The sequence below is a fragment of the Myxine glutinosa genome, chromosome 11 (assembly GCF_964187855.1).
Source record: "Myxine glutinosa chromosome 11, kmMyxGlut1.1, whole genome shotgun sequence".
In the NCBI taxonomy this organism is placed as follows: Eukaryota; Metazoa; Chordata; class Myxini; order Myxiniformes; family Myxinidae; genus Myxine; species Myxine glutinosa.
The window spans coordinates 81,002,193-81,016,479 of NC_136271.1; positions in this window are offsets into that span (position 1 = coordinate 81,002,193).

Here is a 14,287-nt window from a genome sequence, read left to right on the forward strand (position 1 = left end):
ACGTGGTTGGGTGTGCGGGTGAGAGCACACCTGTGATTGTCACAAAGGAGGTGACCGAGGAGGGGGCGCGAAGCGGTGTATTGGTGAGGTGTGCGAGCAACGAATGTGTGCCAAAGTGTTCGGTGGTCAGGTGTGTGACCAAGTCGGTGAGCGGAGTGAGTGTACCGAGGTGTGAAAGAAAAGGTACGAGGAGAATGGGAACGGCTGCATGTATGAGCAAGAAAGAGGTAGCGTATGCATGTAAGCCTGCAGGTGAAGCGTCGACGGTAACCGGGTTAAAGGTTAGGTCGACTTTTAGCCGGATCGGGCCCTCGGTGCGTGCCGGGCTTCGCGTGCCGCGAGAACCAGCGGAGATCCGAGCCACGGCGGGTTCGAAAGGACCGCCGTGCGCGATCCACGCTGGGCCTCGCGTGGAGCGGCCGCGTCCGGGCTCCACAAGGCGGAGCGGGCAGCTCGATAGGAAGGGTCGTCATGGCGACCACTTTCTATTGAGACGTGCCGGCAGGTCGAGATCGGGACATTGGATGGCTCCACGCCGAAGTGGTGCATGGGATCTCGGCCCGGGTAAGCCTCCGTCCCTGCCCCGAATGCGGGACGTATCCAGCCGCTGGAAAAAAAAAACGACCCGCGTTCATTGCTCGGCTGTACGAAGCCGGGCTGTAGATGTGAATTGGCGCACCGAGAGGATGTAATAAGTAGACGGGTGATGTGAATTGGCGCACCGAGAGGATGTAATAAGTAGACGGGTGATGGTGATAGTGATAGTAGTGATTTGAAACGAAATTTAGAAAAGTGAATAGAATTGGCAGTAAATGGAAAATTTTTGAATTGTTGGATTTGGACGAGCGAAATTGGTAGTGAGAGACCCCCGATGTGGTGGGATGGCAAATCCACCATCCCTCACAGGTGGGGGCAAATGCGCTATAGATTATGGGGTTTATGGCAGTGAAAACGAGCCAGGGAGGGCTTGGATAATGATAGGGATCTAGCGAAGATGACCTTAGGTGACGTTAAGGTTAGTTAGTGACTGATACCTGTAGTGGGGACGCAGGTAGATTAGTATGGATGATAATGACGTGGGAGCGCAATAGTTTAAAGGGACGACTGGGAAGCGCAAGTTTCAGAGGGGAGTAGTTAGCTGAGATGATGCCGTGTGTGTGAGGATTGAACGGGTGAGAATGGAACAGGTGTGATTGCACAGGTGTGCAACTGAACAGGTGTGTGGAGCAGTGTATGAGGGAGTAGTGGTGATTGCGTGTTGTGTTGACCAAATGGTCCAGGAAGAAAGGAGGGTGCAGGTGGCACCAGGTATGATTGCACAGGTGTGCAACGACAGGTGAATGAAGAACAGGTGTATGTGGCTGTATGGAATAAATGGTATGGAGTAGTGAAATGGATGGTCGTGGAGTGAGAATGGTGGAAATTGTGGAGTGGAGTGGATGGTGCGAAGGTGTGAATGGGGGAAGAGTGGACCCCCATCACGGATACCCGGGGCGGGTAGTGTAAGTGTTAGGTAGAGGGTACAGGTAAATTGTGGTTGGATATTGGCATCTGTGGTGCGGGTGACAGAATGGTATGTGGATGGGTGCGTTGGTGTTGTGGAAATGGCTGGGCGTGTAGCCTGTTAGTGTGTGTAGTTGGGTTGGGCGCTCCACCACTGTAAGGATGTCGGCCAGGTGAGGCCGCAGGTGGGCTCTGGGAGCCGGTAGTAGTTGTTGTGGATGGGGCCCGAGGATCCGGAGGACGGACCCGGGTAGCCCAGTGCCAGAGGGCACCAAGGGGTGACAGAGCCAGGAGAGGGGCTGCCCCCAGTTAGATAGGTTAGGGTGAGGAGCTAGGTAAGCTCGGGTGGCAACTACAGTGGTGGAGGTGTGCAGGTGGGTAGACCTGTTGGGAGAGGTACACGTCGCAGCCCAGAAATTGTGCTAGAGCACCGGGAGATGAATCGGGGGAGTGAGACCCAAAATTGAGGAGCACCACAGTTTGGCCAATGGGAATTGGTTTTTAGAACCCATAGTGTAAGAGGGCCAATGGTTTGGCCGGAGAAAGACCCCGGGTAGTGTAAAGTGTGTTAAAGTCATTTAGAGGATAGGTAGGATGAAGGATCTCCTCGCACCATCTGCATCCACTCACCTGAGGTGACAGGTACTCCACACCATGCCATGTTTTGATTATTTTTTATGATGCAAATGTTTGGATTGTGAGACGCATCATGACGTGGGTGTGACATTGTGCTTTGATGTTCCATCTCTGCCTCCTTATGAGGATTGATGATGAATTTGATGATGGCAAATTTTGAAGTAGAGGGATTGTGGTGACGAATTTGGTATAAGGGAAATATGGGGAAGACGTGACAGTAGTGACGAATTTGTAAATGGGTAGATTTTGTAAATATGGGGTAAGAGCAAGGGTAGTGTAGGTGACAGGGGGGTGACGTACGGTAGGGACGAGCTTTCTCACTTCGCCCTCCGTACGCATTTCACCTTGCATTGCCTTGTTTGACGTGTACCCTTGTGACCTTACCCCTCGCTCAATTGTCTTTCTTTTGTCTCCCACATGACCTGTGCGCCATTGGGTGCCGAGGGGAGCGTGCGTGAGGTGGCCATTGTGCGCCCGAGATTCCCAGAACCAGCACGCATTGCGTTGATGTACCACTTTATGGACCGCTGTTCGGCGGCCAAGTACCACTTGATGGACCCCAGGTTCTGGGGCAGGGCACCTCTGTTGGAAACCGGCCATAGTGGCCAGGGAATCTTGCTTGCGGACCTCGGTAAGGTGGCACCTATGCCAAACAGGTGGACCACCCTTAGTTGGCCCCTGAGGCCCTAAATAAAAATGGACACAAGTTGTGCTTTTTTTTAGTATGTCCAAATAGGCCGCATGAAGCCAGAAGACGTCGGGAAGAACATCGGCCCAGCAGAGAAGGAGAAGACCACCACCAGTTGTTTTGTTGAGTTTATTATGAACCATGGTGACTGCGCACCGAGTGGTGCTTTGTGGTGCTGGTGGTGCTTTTGGGTGCTTTGGTGGTATTGGTACTGGTACTGGTGCATCGATGCAATGCGTGCTGTCTCCTCCCTCCCAACAGGAATTTCTTTCTCTTGTTCCCTAAAAAGAAAAGAAAAAAACACACAGGTCCTGGGTTGCGTTGTAAATAAGAAATCACGTCATTGTAAATAATGCTCCCCACCGTAAATGTATAGTTTCAGAATAATTCCGTAATTCGGTTAGCTGTGGGCTTGAGTCTGTTAGACAGGATGCAATGCAATAGGGGGACATACTTATTTGTGTTTTAAAATTGTCACACTCAGGGTCAGGTTAATTGTAGAGGGAATTACACCTACATGTCACACTCAGTTAAGTCTAGTAGGCCCGAGGACGTGCCTGAAGAAAGGAGGGTGCAGTGTAACGATTTTGAGAAGTGTAACGGGTTTTGAGAAGTGTAACGGGTTTTGAGGAGTGTAACAATTTTGGAGGAAGGGTAACGGATGTGAAGAGTATGGTTTTGGTATGGTAACATCCTGGTAATGTAAATAATGGTCGCAGCCGTCCTCCTAATTAATTTCATAGAACATACACGCAGGTCACGATATATCTTTTAAATAGTGTATTTCCTTATTCCATGTAGGCTAAGTATGTGTTTTCCACTAGATTGACTTTGCATTGTATCAAACAAAATAAGCGTAGGCCCTTCCAATTTCCCCAAAACCTCCCTTCCAATTGCCTTCCGCATTTTGGCTGGTTTTCTTCAAACCACCATTGGCCACGAGGTAAGGTTGGGGAAGAAAGGCGTGTCTCCACCTCGTCATAAGAAGCAAGGAGTGAACCAGCCCTAACAGCCAATCAACACCGCGGTGAGTGACCCGGTAGGCGCGCCCTCGGAGTCGGCGGCTTAATTCCGCCGGAGGTGATAAAAGCGACTGCAGGGGACTGCATTACGAGTCCAGATGAGAGATGACTGGAGAGGAGCAACGAGGCTGCACCAAGGAGAGGGCTTGAGAGATACGCTGGGGGATGACCTGGAAGAGGAGCGCAATCCACCGCAATACCTACCTGCCTGCCTGCATGCAATATCCCCTGCCGTTGGAGAGACGCGCTGAACGGAGGGAGACGGCTCCACCCCAGGAAGAGGAGCAGGTGTGCCGAGCCAGCGCGTGACGGCCGCGGATACGCGACGGAGGTTTTCCCGCCAAAACCGCGAGGGGTGCTGCGGCCTCCGACCTTGCCTTCCTCCACGCGTCCACCTCAGCTATTCCTTCCTGCAATATCCACCGTGTGAGTGTGAACGTCCTGTCCTACTCGTTGTCTTGGGGATTAAGTAAATGAAATAGAATAAGTTAACAATGCACTGTGTGACTGCTCTTTTCCATCTATTGCTGTAAATAATATTGGTCGCTCTAAAATATTGCTTGTGTGTGTATAATAAATCTGTTCTTCCTCCGTATTCTTCTTCTTCTTTTTCATTCTCTTGCGATCGCTTTAGAGATTTCCCGATTGAATATCCGTGGGGCGATCTGGTCAACGTCGGGTGAAATCGGGTTTTAATCGGGGAGTAACTGTTCGGACGCGGTTAAATACACCACCGCTCGGTCCATATAACATCTAAAAGCCGCGTCTGTAACAATATGTATATATATATATATGTATATATATATATATGTATATATATATATATGTATATATATATATGTATATATGTATATATGTATATATATATATATGTGTATATATATATGTATATATATAAATGTAATAATGATACAACTCATAATGATGTGCTCGCTAACCAAATAAAGAGTTTGCAGGTGGCAGAAGAGGTGCGACGAAGAGGTGCCAAGGTGAGTGGCGATATATTCGGAAATGTATATGATGTGAGGGGAGCTTCAGTCGGCTTGGGGGTTGATTTAGACCTGGGTGTTCGTGAGAGGCCGTTGGTGAAGTGTGCGACAGGTCTGGTGTGCGAAAAAAGAGGTGTGCGAGAATGTCCGACCATGGGGTGTGTGAGGAAAAAGTGCGCGCCGAGGAGTGAGGGTGCTGTCGGGAGTGGGTCGGTCGTGGCGCGTGTGCGAGGGAGCACATGGAAGCGCGTAGTGAGAAGTGTTACAGAGGATGTAACGGAAGCATGCACGCCTGTGGTGAGTGTTACGGAGGAAGTAAAGAAAGAGTGTGCGCAAGAGGATGCGCGAGAAAGGTGGGTAACGGACAGGGGCATGAGGAAAGAGTGCGCTGTCGAGAGTAAGGGTGAGTGCGCTGTCAAGAGTGGTGGTGAAAGTAGTGAGAGTGACACGGAGCGTGAGTTGGTTGTGACAGGTGAGCGAGGATGTACACCTGGAATGGAAGGATGCACACCTGGAATGGTAGAGCGTGTGTGGGAATGCACACTTGAGTTGGTCGTGAGGCACGTGGTTGGGTGTGCGAGTGAGAGCACACCTGTGATAGTCACAGAGGAGGTGACCGAGAAGGGGGCGCGAAGAGGTGTGTTGGTGAGGTGTGCGAGCGACGAGTGTGTGCAAAGGTGTTCGGTGGTCAGGTGTGTGACCAAGTCTGTGAGTGGAATGAGTGTACCTGGGTGTGTAAGAGAAGGTGCAATGACCAAGAGCAGGGAAACGGCTGGATGTATGAGCAAGAAAGGGGTAGCGTATGCGTGTAAGCATGCAGGTGAGGCACCGACGGTAACCGGGTTAGTGGTTAGAACGACAGTTAGCCGAATCGGGCCCTCGGTGCGCGTCGGGCAGTTTCGCGTGCCGCGAGGACCAGCGGGGATCCGAGCCACGGCGGGTTCGAAAGGACCGCCGTACGCGATCCATGCTGGGCCTCGCTTGGAACGGCCACGTCCATGCTCCACTAGGCGGAGCGGGCAGCCCGATAGGAAGGGTCGTCATGGCGACCACTTTTTATTGAGACGTTCCGGCAGGTCGAGATCGGGCAATTGGATGGCTCCGCGCCGAGGTGGTGCGTGGGATCTCGGCACGGGTAAGCCCCCGTCCCTGCACCGAGTGCCGGACGCATCCAGCCGCCGGCACCAAAGAACCCGCGTTCATTGCTCGGCTTTACGAAGCCGGGCTGTAGACGTGAATTGGCGCACCGAGAGGATCTAATAAGTAGACGGGTGATGTGGTTAGTGTTTTGGACCCAAAATTAGAAAAAGGCAAAATTTGATGATTGGCAAAGGATTGGCAGAGTGATGATTGGTAATGGTAGTGATTGGCAGATGATTGGCAAAATTTTTGATTGGTTGAAATTTGGTGAGCAAAATTGATAGTGGGACCTCCCCGATGTGGTGGGATAGCCAATCCACCATCCCTCACAGAGGGGGGGGGGGGGCAAAGGAGCACTAGTTATGGGGTGTCTGGCAGTGAAAACTAGCCCGGTTGGGTTAGGATATCGTGTGTAGAGATATAGCGAAGATGACATTAGGTAACGTTAAGATTAGTTGGTGACAAGGATACCTGTAGTGGGGACGCAGGTAGATTAGTGTGGATTATAATGACGTGGTATGTGCTTAGTTTAAAGGGAAGACGGGGAGCACTAAGTTAGCAGGGCAACAGGTAGTTCAGATGATGCCGTGTGAGTGTTGGAGGTGTATAGAACTGTATTGTGATTGAACAGGTGTGATTGCACAGGTGTGCAACTGAACAGGTGGATGGAGCAGTGTAGTAGGGAGTCGTGGTGATTGCGTGTGGTGTTGAACAAATGGTCCAGGAAGCGGAGGAGGGTGCAGGTGGCACCAGGTGATTGCACAGGTGTGCAACAACAGGTGTATGTGGCTATGTGGAATAAATGGTAGTGTGGAATATCTGGAGTATTGGAATGGATGGTCATGGAGTGAGTATGGTGGAAATTATGGAGTGGAGTGGATGGTGCGAAGGTGTGAATGGGGGAAGAGTGGACCCCCATCACGGATACCCGGGGCGGGTAGTATAAGTGTTAGGTAGAGGGTATAGGTAAATTGTGGTTGGATATTGGCATCTGTGGTGCGGGTGAGAGAATGGTATTTGGATGGGTGCATTTGTGTTGTGGAAATGGCTGGGCGTGTAGCCTGTTAGTGTGTGTAGTTGGTTTGGGCACTCCACCACTGTGAGGATGTCGGCCAGGTGAGGCCGCAGGTGGGCTCTGGGAGCCGGTAGTTGTTGTGGATGGGGCCCGAGGATCCGGAGGACGGACCGGGTAGCCCAGTGCCAGAGGGCACCGAGTGGGGTGACAGAGCCAGGAGGGGCCTTCCCCAGTTAGTTAGGTTAGGGTGAGGAGCTAGGTAAGCTCGGGTGGCAACTGCAGTGGTGGAGGTGTTCAGGTGGGTAGACCTGCTGGGAGAGCTACACGTCACAGCCCAGAAATTGTGCAAGGGCACCGGGAGATGAATCGGGGGAGTGAGACCCCAAATTGAGCAGCACCACAGTTTGGTCAATGGGAATTGGTTTTTAGAACCCATAGTGTAAGTTGGCCAATGGATTGGCAGGGAAAGACCCCGGGTAGTGTAAAGTGTGTTAATGTCATGTAGAGGATAGTTAGGATTGGAGTCTCCTCGCACCATCTGCATCCACTCACCTGAGGTGACGTAACTCCACACCATGCCATGTTTTGTTATTTTTATGATGCAAATGTTTTGGATTGTGAGACGCATCATGACGTGGGTGTGACATTGTGCTTTGTGTTCCATCTCTTCCTCCTTATGAAGATTGATGATGAATTGGGTGATGGCAAATTTTGAAGTCGAGGGATTGTGGAGATGAATTTGGTGTAGAAGGGAAATATGGGAAGACGAGACATTAGCGACGAATTTGTAAAGGTGTCGATTGTTGTACATATGGGGTAAGGGCAAGGGTAGTGTAGGTGACAGGGGGGTGACGTACGGTAGGGACGAGCTTTCTCATTTCGCCCTCCGTACGCATTTCGCCTTGCATTGCCTTATTGATGTGTACCCTTGTGACCTTACCCCTCGCTCATTTGTCTTCCCCCTTTTGTCTCCCACATGACCTGTGCGCCATTGGGCGCCGAGGGGAGCGTGCGTGAGTCGGCCATTGTGCGCCCGGAACTCTCAGAACCAGCTGTCTGCATCGATGCACCACATTATGGACCACATGCCTGTGGCCGAGCACCACTGATGGACCCCATGGGTTGGGGCATGGCCCCTCTGCTGGAACCGGCCATGAGGGCCCGAAATCTTGCTGGCGGACCTTGGCCACAGGGCACCGATGCCCCACAGGTGAACCACACGTAGTCGGCCCTGTGGGCCATAAATAAAGAAAATAAAAAGGACACATTGGGTGCATTTTTCAGTTCGAATAGGCCGCCAGTAAGAAAGCGAAGAAAAATGACAACAACTGGAAGAGATAATAATAGCCAGCAGAGGGAGCCGAAGAGCAAGAGATCACCTGCAGGGTTAGGGGTTGTTTGGTTATTTTTATTATTGAACATTGATGAACAGTGATGACTGCACCGATTGGTGCTTGGGGGTGTATTGGTGCGTTTTTGGGTGCTTTCATGGTGCGTCGATGCAGAGCAGACTGTCTCCCCCCAGAAAGAACAATCACAGGTCCTGGGTTAGTCTTGTAAATAAAAGTAGTGTCAACTGTAAATAATGCTCCCCACCATCAGTGTGTAGTTTGAAGACCATTCCGCAATTCGGTTAACTGTGGGCGTGAGTCTGTTAGGCAGGGTGCAATGGAGCAGCGGGACATATTTATTTATGTTTTAAAACTGTCGCACTCAGGGTCAGGTTAAAAGTAGAGGGAACTACACCTGCGTGTCACACTAAATAAAAGTTGTAGGCCCGGGACGTGCCTAAGAGGAGGAGGGTGCAGTGTTGCGGATATGAGGATTGCATTTTTTTGATTGTGTTGTATTGTGGTAAATTGGTGATGAATATTGTTTATTCTGCGACTCCTGCCTCCGGAGCTGTGTAAAGGTCAAAGGGCGTCCCATAATTAGTCCAAGAGCATGCACGTCAGCCCATCATAGAATACCCCTGTTCGATAGTTATATCTTATTATGTGTTTTAGGGTAAGGCTGTGTCTCCCATTAATTGAAATACTCCATTGCACCAGTGAAAGAGATAGATTCCCTTCATTCCCATTCCCAAAACATTCATTTCCCCTTTCGTCATTGCCAGGCCTCGAGTGCCATTGCCAGTTACCTCCCCTCCAATTGCCGCCATTGACCACGAGGCAGGGTCGGAGAATAAAGGCGTGTCTCCACCTCGTCATAGAGGGGAGGAGTGAGCCAGCCCCACTCGACCAACCATGAGCCAGGGGTTTGGCTAGAGAGGGCGGAGGAAGAGCGATCGGGGAGGTTCGCAAAGGTTGAGGGGCGGGGCCTATATAACCCACGGCAGGGCGTTTCCCGAAGAGATGAGCTTTTACAGAGAGACGAGAGGGAGTCCAAGCAGTTGGGTCCAAGAGAGGCGCTTTGAGTTGAGTCCGAGAGAAGTCCAGAGTTGAGCTGCAGCTCGAGCCACCGAAACTGCACTTACTGCAGCTCGAGCCACCGAAACTGCACTTACTGCAGCTCGAGCCACCGAAACTGCATTTACTGCAGCTCGAGCCACCGAAACTGCATTTACTGCAGCTCGAGCCACCGAAACTGCATTTACTGCAGCTCGAGCCACCGAAACTGCATTTACTGCAGCTGGAGCCACCGAAACTGCAGCCACAGCAGCGTGAGGCCTGGACGGCAGTTTGGAGCAGGGCCGCGAAGGAGCGGCGGCTGCCTCACGAGTCGATCGTGCTGCAGGACCAGTTGGACCTCCCTATCCCGCCAGCCATCCATCTCCCGCCAGTCCTATCATCATTCCCCGCGTGAGTCGGTCCTTGTTGTTCTGTCCCTGGGTTAATTAAGCTTGTATAAGCTAAGGATTTCACTGTGTCACCTGCGTCTCATGTGCCTGTAAATAAACGTGACTGCTTTCTTCTTGATTATATGTGTAAATAATAACCCCAGTTACTCTTCTGTACATCTTCTTCCTCTTTGCATTCTGTCGCTTTAGAGTTTTCCATATTGAGCAGCTGCGGTGCGATACAGCCAACGTTTGGGGTTGAATCGGGTTAGTCGGGGACTAACTGTTCGGCCGCGGTTACACCACCGCTCGGTCAAAATAACATCTTAACCGCGTCCGTAACAATATATATGTATATATATTATATATATATATATATATATATATATATATATATATATATATATATATATATATATATATATATATATATATGTATATATATATATATATATATATATATATATATATATATATATATATATATATATATAATATATATATATTGTTACGTTTGTGGGGTAAACAATGAAATATCTTCGTCAAGATAGATTCATGTGCAGTCACGTGAAAAAGTAAGTACACCCCATGGAAGTTTTGACTTTTTCAACATATTTCAACATACAGCGATTTGATCTTCATTTCAACAATATTGATAGATAAAGGTGATATAATATAACAAATATCATGAAACATTTACATTTTGTAGTCCATTGTATAATTTAAATAAACATGAATGCAAATTAAGCATGTGGAAAAAGTAAGTACAAATATGTATATATAAGCAATGCGCAGGTATATATATATATATATACAGTCACGTGAAAAAGTAAGTACACCCCATGTAAAGTTTTGACTTTTTCAACATATTTCAACATACAGCTATTTGATCTTCATTTCAACAATATTGATAGACAAAGGTGATATAATATAACAAATATCATGAAACATTTACATTTTGTAGTCCATTGTATTGTTGCACTTTTGAGTTTTGTACAATAAAGGTTAAATTTCCCCCTCATAGTTAGTCACACATTACAACATGTAGCCTCGCGATAGTGCAGTTATCTCTTAGTATTTGTGAGCATAGTCCTTTTCCTGTGTTAGTTTTGCGTTGATTAGAATAATGAGAGTAGGTCCTTTCATTGCCTCCATTTCCCTACGCCTCCTTGTGCTGCCTTTGGCTTTTTGGCGCGAATTAACACGAGGCAGGCCTGGCAGGTCGAGTCGGGACCGAATGAGGGCGGCGAAGAAGCTGATGGTAAGCGCAAGCCGCCAATCAGGGCTCACAGGGAGTGGCTGCGGCAATGCGTCACAGGGCGTGGTTGGAACGTTCGAGAGGGCTCAGGGCGTGTCCACACAACCCTTTGCGCAAAGCCCCACGAGAGAGAGCAGTTGAGTTCGGGCAGCGAGCAGTTCGGGGAGAGGTGAGCTTGTGCATTGAGCTATTGAAGAGGCGCGTATTGATGAGAGTTACGAGTTCGGAGAAAAGATGCGCATGAACCAAGTATAAGCGCTCGTATTAAAGTGGATGCTCAGTTGAGCTTGAGGCCGAGCCTCTAGTGGGTTACGTGAGTGATAGCGCGCTGGTGACTCAACACGCTGTGGAAAGCCGCCGAGAGACGCGTACATTCCCTCCCACCTTCCTGCCTCATCTGCCCCTTTGTTCGAGAGACGCGCTACGAGGATCCCTTCCACCACCTGCTTGCCTTCATCGCGGGACGTGCTGTGACCGTGGAGAGCCACGCCGGGCGGCGATGCCGTTCCTGGACGACCAAGGCAGCACGTGAATGTCATCCTGCCTGCATTTCCCCTTTGTGAGTGTGATCGGGCCCGTGTCTGGCAATAAGCATAAGACTGTATAAGGCTGCTCTGTATCTCTGTCTTCTAACGAATTGTACATATAAGTGTAAATAGTAATTAAATCCTGTTATTCTTTTATTCGACCGTCTCGTGTTTTCCATCATTGCCTAAGCATGGTACGAATAGAACCGCTCTAATCGGGTTCCAATACTAATGGGAACTGCATGGACCACGTGGTACGCAATCCGCTCGGTGTACCCAAATTACACGTGGCTCGTGCGAGGCTTGATTCCCCGCTTCCACGGCGACGCAGGTATTTAGGTACGTGCGAGACTTGTCCCGAAACCCTACCTTGCGTTTGCCTGGAAGGGGCGTTTCCAATCTCGGTTACGCCGGCCCAGAAAGAACAAGGGGCCTAATCTCCCCTTGGTAAGGGAAGGAAGGGCGGTGGAAAACCATAATAGTTTAATTTAATTAAACATAAATGCAAATCTTGCATGTGGAAAAAGTAAGTACACCCCGACATTTATCACTATTTCAAATACCTAAAATTAGAATCAGGTGCACCAGCTCAGGTGCAAATGATTAGAACATCGTCAGAGGATCTTGGAGGAACCTGTCTTATTTAAACCTCAGACATTTAGTTTGGTTTGCACTTTGTTGTTGAAGTGTGCGGTGTCACCATGCCTAGATCAAAAGAGCTCTCTGAGGCCTTCCGAAAGAAGGTTAGCGATGCCTCCGAGTCTGGGAAGGGATTTAAAAAGATCTCCAAACAATTTGAAATCAATCATTCAACTGTGCGGAAGATCATCTACAAGTGGAGAAGATTCCAAACAACTGCCAACTTGTTCAGGCCAGGCCGCCCCAGCAAGTTCAGCCCGAGAGCAGACCGCAAGATGCTGAAAAAAGTCTCGAAGAACCCCAGAATGTCATCACGGGACCTCCAGATAGCTCTTGCCACTGTTGATGTCAAAGTGCACGAGTCTACCATTAGAAAGAGGCTGCAAAAATTTGATCTACATGGGAGGTGTGCCAGGAGGAAACCTTTGCTGTCCAGAAAGAACACCAGGGCAAGACTAAAGTTTGCCAATGAACATCTCGGCAAAGACCAGCACTTCTGGAACAATGTGCTCTGGACAGATGAGTCAAAGGTCGAGCTATTTGGCCACAGTACCAGAAGACATGTTTGGCGAAAACCATAGACAGCATTTGACCACAAGAACCTGATACCAACTGTAAAGCATGGTGGTGGAAATATTATGGTTTGGGGCAGCTTTGCTGCATCAGGGCCTGGGCAGCTCACCATCATAGAATCCACTATGAATTCTTCATTGTACCAGAGTGTGCTTGAGGATACTGTGAGGCCATCTGTCGGAGAGTTGAAGCTCAACCGAAGGTGGACCTTGCAACATGACAATGACCCTAAACATACCAGTAAATCCACCAAGGAATGGCTGAAAAGAAAGAAATGGAGGGTTCTGGAATGGCCAAGTCAAAGCCCGGAGCTAAATCCCATCGAGATGTTGTGGGGGGATTTGAAACGAGCTGTGCATGCAAGAAACCCCTCAAACATCGCACAGCTGAAAGAATTCTGCATGGAGAAGTGGGCAAAAGATTCTCCCAGTCAATGTCAGAGACTGGTAGACAGTTATAAGAAATGCTTACTTGAGGTTGTTTCTGCCAAAGGGGGCAATACCACCTATTAGAGCCAAGGGTGTAATTACTTTTTCCACATGCGAAATTTGCATTTATGTTTATTTAAATTATACAATGGACTACAAAATGTAAATGTTTCATGATATTTGTTATATTATATCACCTTTGTCTATGAATATTGTTGAAATGAAGATCAAATAGCTGTATGTTGAAATATGTTGAAATATGTCGAAAAAGTCAAAACTTTACATGGGGTGTACTTACCTTTTCACGTGACTGTATGTGTGTATATATTGTTGCGGAAATGAGGATTGAGTTTTTTTATTGTGTTGTATTGTATTGTAAATTGTTATGAATTATTGCTTTATTTTGAGCCCTCCTTGCTCCAGTCTGTTGTATAAAGGTCAATGGGCGTTCCGGTCGTTAATTCCATAAAGCATACATGAAGGACACCATAATATCCCTGTTCAGTAGTTTATATCCTTATTATGTGTTTTAGGGTAAGGCCTTGTCTTCCATTAAAATGACACTCCATTGCACCAAGTGAAATATGATAGCTTCCCTTCATTCCCCATTCCCACTCCCAAAACTTCCATTGCCAAGCCTCAATTTCCAGCTGCATCCCCTCCAAGTCTCCATTGCCAACTGCACTGGGCAGTTTGCCAGTTTGTTACAGCTGCGGGTTGTTTTCGCCCCAAAGCCGCCATTGAACATGTGCTCGGGTCGGGGAAGAAAGGCGTGCCCGCCCGTCGTCATCAAGGGCGGAGCCAGAGGGTCGCGCGACCAACCATGGCGGAGGTGAGCACACCGATGGGCGTGTCCTGAAGGCCGGCGGCTTAATCGCGGGAGGCGCTATAAAGGCGCGCGCGCAAGAAGCTGCGTAGAGAGGTCCATGACAAGAGAAGAGCTGAGTTGTGTGGTTTTGGTCAGAGTTGGTCGTTAGTTGGTCATCAGTGGTGGTCAGTGGTTGCGTTGAGTGGTTGCGTTGGTTGCGTTGAGTTGTCGGTGGAGAGAAGTGATTGGACCAAGAGAACATAGAGAACATCCAAGGAGAGG